This window comes from Camponotus vicinus, unplaced genomic scaffold (assembly GCF_025532165.1).
Source record: "Camponotus vicinus isolate PSW18456_S1 unplaced genomic scaffold, iyCamVici1.0 SCAF_9, whole genome shotgun sequence".
Taxonomy (NCBI): domain Eukaryota; kingdom Metazoa; phylum Arthropoda; class Insecta; order Hymenoptera; family Formicidae; genus Camponotus; species Camponotus vicinus.
This window is the reverse complement of record NW_028141981.1, coordinates 10,300,647-10,317,212: the sequence shown is the minus strand read 5'-3', so window position 1 is coordinate 10,317,212 and position 16,566 is coordinate 10,300,647. Positions and strand designations below refer to the sequence as shown.

At 33.0% G+C, this 16,566-nt stretch overlaps 1 long non-coding RNA gene across 5 annotated transcripts; it reads right to left on the bottom strand.

The window, feature by feature from the left end:
* Window positions 1-721: 721 nt before the first annotated feature.
* Window positions 722-5,898, bottom strand: LOC145976869 (uncharacterized). Of its 5 annotated transcripts, none has more exons than XR_014440334.1 (4): window positions 5,336-5,898; window positions 4,985-5,273; window positions 1,273-1,471; window positions 722-927 (listed from the first exon to the last, which is right to left on the bottom strand). It is a non-coding gene; the product is annotated as an uncharacterized LOC145976869 (long non-coding RNA). The 5 variants fall into 5 exon arrangements; XR_014440333.1 differs by having other exon boundaries at window positions 1,287-1,471; XR_014440335.1 differs by having other exon boundaries at window positions 728-927; window positions 1,273-1,453; window positions 5,336-5,897.
* Between the last annotated feature and the right edge of the window lie 10,668 nt (window positions 5,899-16,566).

Here is a 16,566-nt window from a genome sequence, read left to right as displayed (position 1 = left end):
TGCGTGACTTTAATAACCTGAAATTGCATCATTCGTGTGTCAGAGGAAGACAAACATCAAGTAAATTCATGCTATCCTTTTCTCTCAAGAGGACGCCCCCCACTACCTTATAAGCAGTTTATATTAATATATAATATGTTTATGATTCAATCGGATCTAATCAACTTCGCCTCAAGTCAGTCATGAAGGATCGATGAGAAAGAATAGAGTCATATGAGGAATGGAATTTATGGAATTGTGTTGTATGGAAGGAGAGTTCATGGAATGATGTATGTGAATTATGCGTATATAGGGTATTACATATGTGTGCAGATGTAGTTGGGAGGTATTTTTTTGGTGCCTTTTTTTCAATGCTTTTGAAATATATATATATATATATATATATATATATATATATATATATATATTAAAAGAATTTGTTTTCCAGGAATAAAAAATTTAAAACAATAAATGTAAAAATTCTCTTATTGTATATGTATTCTCTCTATTTATTCCTAAAAACAAATTCTCTTACTGTATATATATTCTAATTATTCCTAGAAAACAAATTTTGTTATTGGAAATTTAATACGTTTTTCGCGCATACGCGCAAGAGTTACTAAAAAAAAGCATCTTTCGCAAAGCACATTTTATACCAAATGTAGTTTGAAAGAAAAGCGCATGCAAATTTTAAGGGAAACATACACCTAGACGTATTGAAAGTGACTATATTCACGAATTTTTTTCGCAGAAGGTATTGTGACATCGAAACATGAGTTTAACCATATACATATATTTATTATATTGTATATACATATATTTATTAGTACAGGGTTAAAGTTTTATTAAGAAATATTAAAAAATATAACAGATATCATTGCTGGTATCAGACGTGTTCGCTGCTTCGTTAAGCTTTGCTTTAACTATTGTGCCATCTATATGGCTCATCTGAAACAAAAATCAATTATTTCTTAAAATATATGGATAAATCTCTAGTCTTTGTCGTAGCTGATTTTAGAAATTTGCAATATTTAAAAAATGGCATTCATCTGAATCTAAAGGTGTGAATTTTCGCCTAAAAATCGATCATTTTTTAGCTATAAAAAAAAATAAAAAGGCGTAAAAAAATGGCTACGACAAAGACCGCATAATTTCATACTAAATAAGTAGAAAAAACCAGAATCTGGTGGTTCTCGAGATTTTTGTTACCGATTTTAAAAACATACAGTTTCGAGAAAAACGCGTTTAAAGTATATTTTTAAACAATATATCAGTGATTTTTTTGGACATTACATGGAATCATTTACTTCAGGATCGTATAATGAATCCTCTGCAGACACAGTATCCTCTATCAATTCAAATTTGGTTTGTCTACGACGTAATTTTGCCTCCTTCGTTATGTCTTGAGCGATATGCTCCACTCTTATTATTCGGCGCAAACCTTCTACAGAAGCATATTGATACGCATTTGATCCTACAGCGATGTTCATTGCTTGAATGAATTGTTTTGCAATAGTGATTTTAAATTTTAAATCCGAATCCACGTATACTTTTGCTTTGAATGTTATATCATCACCACAATGTTTACATTTTACACACTCAGATATTGTGAAATAAAGTTCAATATTCTGTATCCAATATTTGTTTCTTCTGGCACACAAACATATTACTAGCGTTTTTTAACATTTAGCAGAAAGAAAACGGATGCAGGCGCTACAGCGCTTGCCAGGTAACGTTTGCCCGCCCGATAAAGTTGAGCGTCTATCTCTTTAAATTAACGCTATAATTTTTTTATTTTTTTTTAATAATTTCGACTTGAAACTTTAGGAAAATATTCTTAAGATATCATACTGTAAGAAAATACAAAAATCGATTTTTTTACCAATCTAGGTGTATGTTCCTCCTTAAGTTAGATATAAGAAAGCAAGCATAGACTAAAATAAAATATTTCCTCAGATTTTTATTATGTATGAATTATCTGCCAAATAATTTCAAATAATTATTACCATTATCATGAATTTATTATTCAAAAACAGCGAATCTTTTCAATATGATATATGATATATAGTTGCAATCACATTGGCTGTTGATGGGAGGGTATTATCATAAACATTTTCCATAATTATATAAATGATGCATCGCAACATCGTCGTTCATCATTTTTATGGATCATAAACTTATTAAATTATGTCAAAAGTTAATTTTTAAATGAAACTTTGTTAATCGAGTAGAAAGAAATGCGCGATTACAATAACCAACAATCATCTACAATAATACAATAATATTTCGAGAATGGTGTATTGTGAAAAATTTGCAGTGAATGGTATATTGCGTAAAAATTATAGAGATTTTAGTACTGACTATATAAATCGATGATTTTTCTCTCAAAAAATTTACAACAATTTTGTATTAATTTTTATATATCCGTAAAATTAAAAGAATAATAAAAATTTTCAATAAGATTTTTAGTTTTTTTAAATAATCGATGCTGATTTGACGTATATCGTTTATATATGTATTTATTATTTTATTGTATGTTTTTCTTCTTCAAATTTAAATTGAAAACATTTGTGCACATAATTTTACCTTATAGATTCAACAGATTATTTTTACATAAGATAAGACTACTTTTACATTTCCAATCCATACGTAGATTTTCTTGAAAAATGGTTATTTTTCGCGCAAAAATATACAAAAACAATCTTATTTTCTTTTACGCGCTTCGGCATGTAAAATGAGTCAAAACAAACATCTTATTTTTAACAATTATGCCATCTAATTTTAGTTACAGGAATTTTTTCTATTAATGATCGATAAGTATCGATCATCGTGTACAAACGTTACGAAGCATTCGTGTCCGTGAAACATGCGACACAATCTTTCCGCGTCGCCACGGAGGCGTACCGTATAATTATTTATGACAGTATCGAACGATACGAAGTGTGCACAATGGGTTTTTTACAGTGAACCATTTATCGTTCCCTGGCGTATTCGTCGAGGTCTCACCGAAACGCTTCGCAAAAAGTGTCTTTCTCTAGCGTGCGATGCGATATATGTATAATCTTGCTAATGCACTTTGACCCGCGGCAAAAATGTCAGTTTTTATCAGTTTTTTCAGCGAGTGTAAATTAAGGTCATTTATAAGTTGACGCGCTTCGTTCGAAGTTGAAAGACACGAATCGATCGACGCCAAACCCCGACAAGAGGAGATTTAATATCGCGAGATATTAAATTTTTTTTATAACGATTCGGTAAAAAAATATGACTTTTTGCAAAAAAAATTATATCATCGCTTGTTAAATAAAACTATCGTTATTTATAACGACTGCTGATTCCAAGAATCTCCTAGCAAATTATTCATTTGCATAAAAAGTTTCATTTTTTCATGATCAATAAAAGAAGATATTAGAAAATTACTGTTAGAAAAAAGAAAAATAATATCATAAATCAGATAGCGCATATCAAATGACATGTGCATGCTACCTGGGATCTCGATATAAATCAAAGAATATGCAGTTATATACAATTATACGTCTTTTCCTAAGAAATTTATGTCATATTCCTACGTGTAAATGCGCATTTATAAAGAACATGTCTAGTCTTATTTACACTTTTCGCGCGATAAAAAAAAAATAATATCAATGTTATATGTACTTCGTTCTCTTAACTGAGGAATATATAATATAGTACTTTTTACTTTATCCAGTAGAACGACTATGTAAGCATGACTTGATAATTGACTCGCGGCTAGGTAACTATAATGTATAATTAATTAGTGAAACGCAATCTCGATGTAAATGCGTTCATGTGCTGGTTAATGATCGAGCGACAATGTCGAACGGGCTGGGCGTGATCGCGACACAGCTTCGGACGTTTGTTTGATCAAGGTGTAGGTATACTCGGTTCGTTTATTATGCGCCGTATGGCATTGAATGGTTAAACAGTTTAATTAAATAGGCGTAAATGAGAGAGAGAGAGAGAGAGAGAGAGAAAGAGAGAGAGAGAGAGAGAGAGAGAGAGAGAGAGAGAGAGAGAGAGAGAGAGAGAGAGACCTGTATTCATGCGGATTGCGAAAAGACACACGAGCTGAAAGATCTTAGCGCATTGTAATTATTTGCATTTTGTACCCGTTTAAAATTTTAATTCTTATTTACAAAATAAGTTCCGTAAATATTTCTTTAATCTTATATTTATAAAAGGAAAAGTTTACGTAATAGATATAAATTCAACGTTTTACGTCAATGCTTGTCAATTTTTTCTTGTTTGTAATTTTTTTGCATTTTTATTTAAAAGATCTCATTTTTTCATGATCAATGAAAAAGGAAACTAGAAAATTACTGTTAGAAAAAAGAAAAAGAAAAAGGTAATAAATAAATAGAGATTAGGAGAGGCACAGCTCGTTCTTTTAAAAAAATGAATGAGAAATATTCGATATAATATATTTGAAGGCATTTGATTGACACACATATACATACATATACAAGAGAGGTACTGAAATATCTAATCATATTTTTTGATAAAAAAAAGTTTGTTGAATAAAATAATTTCAATGTTCAAATAATCTCAATTTTAACAACGTTTATGACAATAACTTACAATTAGTCGTAAATCTCAAAAATTTTAATGAAACCAGACTAGTTCCGTTACTGTAAATACTTAAAAATTTGGAAGATTGATATATTTTAATTATTGACTTTGAGCACTAGTGGATCAAAATCTCAAGTATACTCACTTAGATAAAAATTGTGGTGATCCTATTTAAAGAAATTTTTTATGGTGAGCTAAATTTTTCATGTTTTACACCGAAACTTTACATGTTTGCATTTCTTCTAAAATATAGCGTAGTTTCCAGGTTTAGGAATCACCGCTTTATCAACAAGAAAAAACTGACAAGCATCGAATCATCCCTTACGATACATTACGGGCGCATCTCTTTCGACGCTGTCGCGCGTAATTGACTCGGGGGGGGAAGCAATCGACGCTCTTCGACTCTCTCATAACTTACTCCACTATCGTCGGCGCATTACCCCGCCCTGTGCCCGAAGGAGGGGTTGCAATATCTTTGCGTTTTCTTCATTTCTATGGCCTCGGCGAGCCATGTCGGTATCTCGTATGTGCCGGCCCTTCGCCTTTTCGCCGGCGCAGCAAGTAAAGACGTTTATCATTGTCGACGCCGCTCGTCGCCCGGCTCGTCGTTCTCGGTTATTACGGGTTATGAACGTCCTAGGAGGCGCGCCGCACGCCGGTCGATATAAAGGGAGAAAGTGATGACCTCGGCGCGCGCTCTGGAAAAGCTTCATAAAGTAAATTACTATGTGCCGCACGTACATCTTATGAGGATTAAGGAGGGACGTACCGGGCAGACACCCTGCTGTCGAGGCGTCTCTTTTGGTGGACTCTCTTCGCCTCTGTTTCTTATTCCCGATGTACCCGCCGAGAGAAGGTTAAAAATCACGAGATACTCTCGCTTTCTCCTCCCCCAGGTGGTTGTACGCACGCCGATGAAAAAAAGGGAGCATCGCAGATAGGATCAAATAGAGGAGGGGAAACTCGTATAGATTACAGCGTATTAAAAGAGTGTAATAATTCGATTTCATTGGACTTTTTTCTCATAACAAATCTTGCGAGGACGCTTATTTCTTGTCATGGATGTTTTTGTCCATTAAACGCTATATTCGGGGTATGTATTCCTCAATTATACCTACTATGCTTGTAAATTCAAACAATTTGTAATTGTACTTTCTTGTTATTTTTCGTAACTATAGCAAAGGATCAGGGAAACGCGGTGAGTGAAACTAATAAATTTAGGAAACTCGATAATAAACCGCATATCATAAGCAAGATATTTCATTCCCCTCCCCTCTATTCTATGTAATATATTACTTTAAAAAATAAATAAAGCAAATTTCTTTGAATATACAGTTGTTCCACAGCAATCGCGGCGCTTTGAAGCTCAAGTTTTATTAGTTTCTATTCTTAAATGCTTCTCTGTAGAAATTGCATCATGATAAACGCAGCAAAGTTTCATTTATAAGGAGTTCTGTGTCTGTTATAAACATCGTTATTAACCGGATACTCGTATTAACGAGCACGCTGGAAGGTATTACTGACAATAAGAAGTCAGTCAAATGTCATGTTTATCTCGTTTAAATGACAGTGTAATTTAAATTAATATTGAAATTCTCTCAATTATTGATAGTAATAATGTTATTTGAGTTAACGAAATTTGGCATCCGCATTAGGTATGTATAATTAATTAATTAGCATAAGAAAATTCTTTGTGCCGTTTCGCTGCATTTGATCCATCATAACGATATTAAAGCGAACGCTGATCAAATATTCTTGGTAAACATTTTACTATGTTCATTTATAATTACCCATCGTCATTAATTTTCCGTTTTATCATAAAGAGAAGTTTTTAGCGTAAAGAGAGAAACCAACTATTTTATTATAACAAATTTTCTCACGAAAATTCGCATTTTCTTGATTATCCTGAGCCTACTATTTTATCGTTTTCTCATTTCGTGTGTAATACGACATTGTTGAGTAGATCGAGATCTGAGCTTTTCATAAGACATAATTAATCGCAAATACGAAAAGGTTCGCACGAGAGAGATAAGAGCGACACCGAGATGGAAGAACTAAAGACAATGATAAATATTGACGGATAAAAGAAGAAAACGGACCAGAGAACTTAAGCTTTGTGTGTGTGTATGTGTGAATGTTAAAATGAGATCTTTCTATCTTTCTTGATATTTACCAGGTGTCTGTCCTCGCCTATATTATTATCTTCATTGATCTTGCATACTCAATACGCGATTTCCAAGTGAAACTTTTAATTACGAGGATTGAAATTAACGGCCATGACGGCAGCTATATATAAAATGATCAGAAGATCATAATAAAGTAGATGTAGTATATTCTCGTATCGTCATCTCGATTATTGACTGTCAGAACAAGTATAGAACTGATTCCTAAATATACATACTCTATTAAAAATATTGCTAATCGAGGATTATTTTCTGATTAATAATACTTGAATGACCTAATTTATTAGCTATTAGTTTATATTTTACAGCTATTAGTTTATATTTATACATAGATTTGTAGATAAAAAGATTGAGTTAATCAAAAATAAACTCTATCATAATTAATACACGATTAGTTTTAAATTTAAATTTGGTTATATCAAAAAGATAATTGCAAATCCTGATTAGAAATCAATAGTTATTATATAGATATTTAATGTATCTTTATATTATGAAATACATTTTGTGTTATCAGAGAAAAATTCGTTATTCAATTCTAAATATTGCGCATATGCGTGTGTGTAACTAATTCTATATTTACTTAAATAATTTTCACTTAAAATAAAATAAATAATGCCAAATGTTTCGCTATTACCAAAGAAACGTTATAGATAAATAACACTGCATGAGGTCTACATAGAATTTCATCACGAAAGGTCACAACATCAATCATAATTTCTTTCCTAAGATCGTATTAAAATTCAAAGTATTTTATTATAATTTATTTAAGTCGTAGAGAATTAAAATATGCTCGTCGCAAATTATTCATTAAAAGTTTTACTAGTAAAGAGGTACTTTGCTATTCGATCTCCTTCTCCCTTTCCCGTGAAAATCTTAACTACGGCTTCAATTATATTTCTTTGCATTTATCCCGTTCAAGATCAAAACGTTGTCATTAAATAGCTCTCTACAAGATGTTCTTTTCTGATGTTTTATGTGTCCTGATTTCAGTCCTAATTGACTCAATTTTAGTAAGAAGTTGACAAGAGAACATACAGAATCAACAATGTTATTTTATTTTCGTAAATAATGCAAGCCTCGCGCATATTGATCGAAACTTTAGAAAACCGCGCACTTACAATGGTTGTGATCGCAATTTGATCAATATAGAATTAAAAATATTTCTCGCGATTTTGAAGAGCTCGTTTTACGCGCGCGATGCAGAGAAGCAACGACACATATTTGTCGGTCGAATATAAACTCGAATAGCGTTATCGTGATTTCACGGAATTAATTCGAGAAACGTGGTTAATTAGGTAACTTTCGTTACATATTTTAATAATTTCAACCGAGATTCAATAGGAGGAGAGAGAGAGAGAGAGAGTGTGTGCCCCCCACGCAATAATAAGTATGCTTATAGCGGGATGCATTTGCGTTTCGCTTGATGACGGATCTCGTGCTCGCACGCGAGGTAACTAAATTGGCCAAAGTTACTGCAAATTTCACGCCCCGGTGTAAAGCAGCTCGGAAGGAAAATTAAAGAGGATGCGACTGTGTGCCGGGGCGAACACGCAAGAAGCGGATGAAGAAAACGTAGCGCGCTGTAATTTCGCGCTTCGTAAGAGCTCTCTCTCTCTCTCTCTCTCTCTCTCTCTCTTTCTCTTTCTCTCTCTTCAGACGGACCACGACGTGCTCGCACGACTCGGCGTCGGACCCGGCAAGAACCGGTTTAGTAACCGAGGTTTAATTGTCTGTCTTCAAGGGGCTAATAGTTCTCTCTCGCGCCTGTCTTAATCAGATAACGAAGAAATTAATTGTAAATCGCGGTACGAGATGCAATTTCCTTCGCGTTCATCACGAGAATTGTATGGGGGAAAAATTAACGGATGAGATTAACGTTAATTAGAATACACAGTAGGGAATTTATTACTAATAAAGTTACATTACTTATATTATCAACGAAATCTTGTTACCTGTAGATAAAGAAGATAACTATGATCAGCGCTGTTAAACGCTCATTAAAAATATCTTCTTAAGATATTGTTACGCAACACGTAATTAATTGTAGGTTGTAATCGTCTGTTGCTTTCTAGACTCGTAAATCGAAAGAATGGAGAAATAAAGAAAGAGAGGGAGAGGCAGACAGAGTTTTGAACATACGAAATAACATTAAGCAAGGTACTTCGTCAGGATATTTCTCGGAGCTTCTTGCGCTCGAGCTTACCAAATGTTTACGCAACACCGTGGCAAACGATGCAAAAACGACAATGTGTGCTCTATGTATGCTTTAAAACAGCAACGTTTCTCACGTACACAAGTCGAGAGCCAGAAAGACATCACTATTAAACTCTCTGCCCGAGCTAGACAAAAATGTATATGCGCGCTCGGCTTGCTCTTGTTAAGCGTGCAATAGGCAGCCCGGGACGCTTAGTCCGCACAAGGTAACAAAACACACGGTAACTTCTGGGAAACTTCCGACCGTGACTTGAAATCTTGTTAAATAATTTAGCTCTTTTGTATACACCCTCCTCCAGTTTCTTCCTCAGGTTGCCGCACACACACACACAAACACACACACACATGCCCGGCTTCTCTAAATGTAAAATACGCATGACTAAGCTCTTTGTTATGACTTGATATCCCATTCGCCAAAGGACTGTTACAATTGAGATTAATAATCTTTTTCTGTATCACTGTATTTTCTGTTTGTTCCTTTGTTTCACTGCATCGCTGTCGAAAATTGGGCGCGTTCAGCAGATTCCAACAGTTGCAAAGCGGTTGAGCGAGTGATCAGTGAGCGCTTTATGATATAGGCTGCGTTCAGCAGAAAAAGCTACTTTGCAACTGTTGTAAAATTCGTGAGCCTGATTGGTGTATGCTCTTAATTTTGACTGAATCTAAGAGCATACACCAATCAGATTCACGAATTTTACAACAGTTGCAAAGCAGCTTTTCCTGCTGAACGTAGCCATAGATCGTGTCTGCTGAACGACTTGAACTCCAAGCTTCAGATAGCATATGTCACGTGGCTTCGCTTCGGTTAACTTAAGTTGTTGAGAGAGAGAGAGAGAGAGAGAGAGAGAGAGAGAGAGAGAGAGTGTGTATGTGTGTGTGTGTGTGTGTGTAAGTATGTGTGTATTTGCACATATTATAAAATATATAATAAAAATAAATTCAATTATTGATTTTAGGTAATAGTTCTAAATTTTATCAATGCGCCAATTTTAATATATAAAATTGGATCTTTTTTTTAAATACTTGGTAATTTCTTATTAATTATTATTAAGGACTAAATGCCGAGACAAATATTAACTGATAAGGAAAAAATTTTAGGAAATTGTTGTGTACAGTTTTGTACTTTTTAAAATGGAATTAGTTGTAAATAGTTGTATTGCATTAAAATATTAACATTATATAAGGCACGCTTTAATTCTAATTATTGCAGATCATATCTTTCGCGCAATGATCTTTGCTTTTCAAATGCACTGTTTTATTGTTTTATTATTGCTAGTCAATATGATATGACTATATTTGATAAAGCGTTATATTTTATTGTTCGCACACTGCTTTTTTTTATTGCTCTATGCGCGATAATAAATAATATCTAGAAAAACACATTGAAGAAACTGCGAATTGAAAGGCCGCTGCTAAAATTTTAAATAATAACTCCCGGATTTTCGTGCACAACATATTTCACATTTTGCACAATCGAATAGTCTATTGAAATACAGTACAGATGTATCTTTCTATTAAAAAAAGAAATATTTGGAAATAAATCGATATAAATTAATAAATATTTTTTCCCGGCTGTTTTCAACATCCGATTCATTTTTTGTCTTTCGTAAATATTTAATATTATATGAGCTAAAAAATAATTTTGTATGCATGTTTCGCGTGCAATCTACGCATTTTCAACTTAATAATAAAATATCAAGAAATAATCGCATTAATCGAAATAATAATAATATCTTATGACATATTCATTATTTCTACATTTCAAAGCTTAATAACTTTTATCGTTTTTAATAAGTGTTTTCTTTTGAAATGGATGAATAATAATATTTTTGTCACTAATTCGAATGCATGTGTATTATTTAATTATGTTTTCTATAAAACCAACGTAACATTTTATTACGATTAAAATCTAAATTACTTATAAAATGGTATATTTCGTTTGAAATTACATTATTTTACCTACAATATACATATATTATATGTATATATATACACATATATTATATATATATATATATATATATATATACATATATATATATATATACATGTAATATATGTACATTGTAGATATACAGGGTAGGCCATTTTAATCTACGCACTGAAATATCTCAAAATCCATAAGTTTAAGACAAAAATGTTTCAGACAAAAGTTGTATAGTTTCGAGGGGGACATAAGATGGTGCCATTAGTTTGACCTTGAAGAGTCACCTGAAGGTCACGTGAAGGTCACCTCCAACTTTTTAAGTGGGACTATGTAATTGTTAATTGCAAATTACATGTTTTTTCTTCGAAACAACTATGTGTTTTCTTTACACCAATTGATTCCTCTCATTATTTTGTGCATAAAAGTATTAAGGTAAGATAATCGAAAAATGAATATTTTACAAGATATTTTACGGTTTATGTAAAATTAAGAAATGATTTCAAGCCTCATAACTCGAAAAGTACTTAATGAAAACTAACTTAATTATAGTGTTTTGGAAAGCTCTCGAGATAAGCTACAAGATTATGTAAAAGCATATAGGGTGTCCTGTTTAAAAAGTTGGAGGTGACCTTCACGTGACCTTCAGGTGACTCTTCAAGGTCAAACTAATGGCATCATCTTATGTCCCCCTTGAAACCATACAATTTTTGTCTGAAACATTTTTGTCTTAAACTTATGGATTTTGATATTTCAGTGCGTATATTAAAATGGCCTACCCTGTATATTACATATTATATTACATATATTATTTATATTATTATTTAATTATCAAGGTAATATAAATAGGTTAATTTTGTTTATTTGTATAATCTTTTTAAAATTTGTATGTCTTTATGTACTCTCTTTCTTTTCTATATGTTTGACTATTTTTAATATATGCTTTTATAGAAGTCATATTACTGCTACGAAGATTTCCTCTTCTCGCTAATATTCTGTGTTCTGTTATAAATTATTAAATCAGTTATTAAATCAGTAATCGATTATATTAACAATAAATGAAAACCGAAATAACCATTGAAATAGTTAGCTTATTTTGCAAGTCTAATTATATATTAAAATCGATATAAGAATTATATCAATTTATCATCTATCTCATTATTTCTTGATAGAATCCAAGATTTATTTATCAAAATTACAAGATTTATATGGTTAATGGAACTTCTAATTATTAGCATGAATATATTCTAATTATTAGCACAAATTTTGTAAAGCTCACACTAAAAACATGAGAATAATTTTTACATATCCAATTATATAATTTAGCTTATATTATATAACGTGTGATCATATTTTAGATAATAAAAATCATTATACATATAGAAATTTCAATTTTGAAAAAGTGTAAATATATTATTAATTTCTGAAATTTTAAAGACAGTTTCTCTCGAAAACACGAAATTTTATGTAACGAAAATTTTTCTACCTTATCGATTTATGTTTATGAGAGGAAAATCATCTCTCCTTTTCGATTATATTATATCTTTCGACTTTTATTACGTATTGAAGTTTCTTTTAATATCTTCTACGTAAATGTAAATGTCACAGACAAATGTCGCACAGCGATAAAAAAGTAGAATGACCGCGAAAATCTTTTTTCTGTCTAAACGAGATTTTCACGAAGCGCGAAAGAGTTTTGTGAAGAATCATTTAGACTAATTGAAGTTTACACTTTAGTCGCGTTAAAAAAACATTTCACGAGAGAGACAGGTGAAAAAATGCGACCAGCAAGGGATATAGGAGACGACATAAGGACCTGCACACAAATAAGGAATGAATCTCTCTCTCTCTCTCTCTCTCTCTCTCTCTCTCTCTCTCTCTCTCTCTCTCTCTCTCTCTCTCTCTCTCTCTCTCTCTCTCTCCTCCCCCCTCCCTCCCTACCCCCCCTCTCTCCCTCTCTCTCTCTCTTTCTCTCTCTCAATGGAAATCATCTCTCTCGTTGCATTTAAGTATAAAGTTACTAATGGATGTAGCGCGAGCGCAGCACAAACACCCGGCGGGATCCGATATAGGCAACGATAAACACGGTTAGGCGACATGACTCGTCCGATGGAAAATGGAAATGGTGAGACATAGAAGCGAATGTCCGTGCGCTTGTAATTTCGGCCTACATCGAGTAATTATGCTGGCATGCACTGGCGCTCGACGGCGAAATTTTACCATTTAAAACCGGCCGAATCTTTTGTTAAAAGTGTTTTTATCACCGCATGCATACTAATCGAAATGAATCGTATCGCGATGTAAAATATCTCAGAGATTCTTTTTTTTTTATTATGATTTTATAATTATATAAAAATTAAAAAATTATAACATTATAATTTTGAAAAATCCTCAAGTTACAAGTTACATTACGTCACATTCACATGTAAATTATCACATTTATCAATTTTATTGCATATCTTTTATTTACATTTGCTTAACCGTTCCTTACAGGATCCGTTATGTCTTTTCAATTGACGTCTGTCATATTTATTGTATCAAAATATGTCAATTAGATTGCTTGTTTCTTGATATATATATATAGATTCGCATTGATCCGTAGTGGAATAATTTATAACTCAGACGACACATATATCTCGAATTCTTTGCGAGTCCGATTTGGTTGATCATTGACCTTTATCGATTACTGAAATATTTAAATGCGAGAACAAAAATGAGTAGTAATATGCTGTTATTAAATTTGCATATTAATCTATACAAAAAAAGAAAAAAAAATTCAAAAGATATAATCGATAAGAATTATTCTCTGAAGATACAAGGGTGGTTTGAAAAGTCCGTGCAAAAATGAAAACTACTTAATTTTTCGGGATAAACCTTTTTTATTTTTCAACGTAGGCTTCTTTTAGGCTTATACACTTCGTCCACTGCTCTAATTTGTTGATCCCTTCCGAACAAGAGGTTTGGTCAAACTCTGCAAAATAGGCATTCGTTTCCGCAATCACCTCCTCGTTTAAATAAAATCTTCCCGCCAGCCATTTCTTCATATTGGGGAACAAGTAGTAGTCCGAAGGAGCCAAATCGGGAGAATAGGGAGGATGCGGAACGAAGTTGGAACCTTAACTTCATTAATTTTGCGGCCAAATTCTCTTTCATCCATTTTTCAGAAATCACTCGACTTCCTCGATTCAAACGAACGCCAAACACAGAGAAATAGATCGATTTGGCTGAAACTTGGTGTGTGTTCTTTCAAGAGAACTATTAACTGAAAATAACCTCGATATACACCAGTGGTGCCATCTCTTTGACTTTGCACGGACTTTTCAAACCACTCTCGTAAGTATGTATATTTCTTAAGGGGATTCTGTACTGAACGGCGAACTCTTACACGATTACAGCGCCCTTATCTAATCCTCATCCCGTATCTCTCTCTATCACGTTATTTATAAAGAAGATGCACTGCTTTTTCCACTCTACTTTACCGATATTTCAGGTACATACGGACTGAAATTTTCGGAAGAATGCCATTTATTAATTAGGCAATTAAATTCAGTTTTTATAGTTCGACAATCTTCTACGGTGTAGTATACAATCGTGAAAACTACTGTTTTATGCATAAAAGCTATAAAACTTTTATAAGAGGCTAATATTTGTACAAGTTGACAGCTCTGACGCCATGTTGCTTTAACATGTCGATAAATAAAAATGTAATTATATACTTATTTTCTTTCTCAATACAAAATCTCGTACTATATAGAGTTTTCACGTGTCCGTTTGCGTGTATACTTCAATTCTGGAGAAGGATTTTTAATTCTATACAGGCAATAAAAAATGGCACACTTCCGAAAATTACGGTGTTTTCGTCGATAATACAGGCGACTCCAGCATCCCCTTAATTAAATGAAGATATATATATATATGCGAATTTTCTTTCGCTGTAATTTTCAAATATTTTTATCGAATTCTTTCGGGAAATTTTTCGCCGATAATCTCCTGCAGTATTCTGAATAATATACTATATTATTACTATTAGTATGTAGCATCCGCAAAGTTGCGGAAGGAAAGTTCTCTCGGGTAACGATGCTATAATCTCGCCTATTAACAATTCCGTATACACATTTTTGGGTCACGAGGAGCAAGATAGAGACTGCGGCCATTACGTGAGTCCGCTCGTTGTGGCGTAAATGCACTAAGAAGCCGGGCAGAATGAGCCAAGCCTAAGCTTCATTAAGAACTTACTCGGCCGTCCAATGGCCGTGTTTGTTCACTGAAGTTCCGGCGCGACGTGGTAAGGGTCTAATATATGTTTACATATGAGACGACGACTTTACATCGTTGTACCACCGTTTACATTATCCGACGCAACAGCCACTCACATAGTATATACATACATACATATATATATATATATATATATATATATATGTATAAATATATATTTATACATATGTATAAATATATATTGTATGTGTGTGTGTGTGTGCATACGTGTGTGTAGCCGACGTTCTTTAAAATTTAATTACGCAGCTACGGCTGCGAGTTGGAATGAATCTCCCGTGTACTTCGAGTAGGTGCAGCGCTCTCATTACGGGTCTTAAGGACGCCTAAGAGCTTCCATTATGTAAGATTTTTTAAGTACCTGCAAAGAGAAGGAAAGAAAGAGAGAGAAAGAGAGAGACGGAAAAATTAAGTTGCCGCGCGGCGCCGCTAAGTACGCTTAAGTGTACTCCGTAGAGAAAATGGAATAAGAGCTACATCTCAGTTTTCTCGAAGTCCTTAACAAAAACGCCACGGAAAAGGCCGCGAATCGCGCGACGTACCCAATAAATTACGCCCGTGCTTCGAAATGCGTGCCTGTACAAGCGGAAAAAGGATGGAGCAATTAATAATTAATTATTAAAATTAATTAATTATTTGAACATTCTTCTCGAGAGTCACGGAGACGATACGATTTGATTTTGCGATATGATTGAGCAGCGTGTCGTTCCAAAATACATTGGTTATCCCCTTCGCTCGTCTCGCGTGATTTTATCGAAGGGAAATGCATTGCATCTTCGAGCGATGCATTTTGATTCGAAAATCTAAAATGTGATATCAAATTTTATTGAGATAACCTTGTATAGATTTAAAAAACATACATATACGTAATTATTTATATTGTACGTAATTATTTTGTTAAATTGCTTTAGAGAATTATGGGCTGTTATTTTAGTGATGTATTGTCTTCTTAGAAATTAACATATTAAAATTTATCATGACTATGCTACATAAGTATCATATACACAACGAATGATAATTATTGTTTCTTTTTGAGTTTCAATTATTCCAAACTTCTATTGTGGAGCATCCATTAAAATTTTTATGTTTTGTAAATGTTTGTATTCGCGGTATTTACACAACATTCACATAGTTGAAATTGCTCGATGATTATTGTTATAAGGGAAAAATTTTCTACGCAAAATCTTTTTCCAGCAATTGAGTGAGTCAATATTTAAAGTTGAAAAAGTTTTAATTACGTTGTCCGATACACCTCAAATCGATAGTGACAAGCGCCTCAATCAGTAATATCGTGCAAGCACAGCTTTTATTTTTAATAGATTCTTTCTAAAATAGATATGTGATATATTTAAAATGTATAATCTTTAATATATTTATGGGAAAGAGAAAAATTCACTTCCCAAT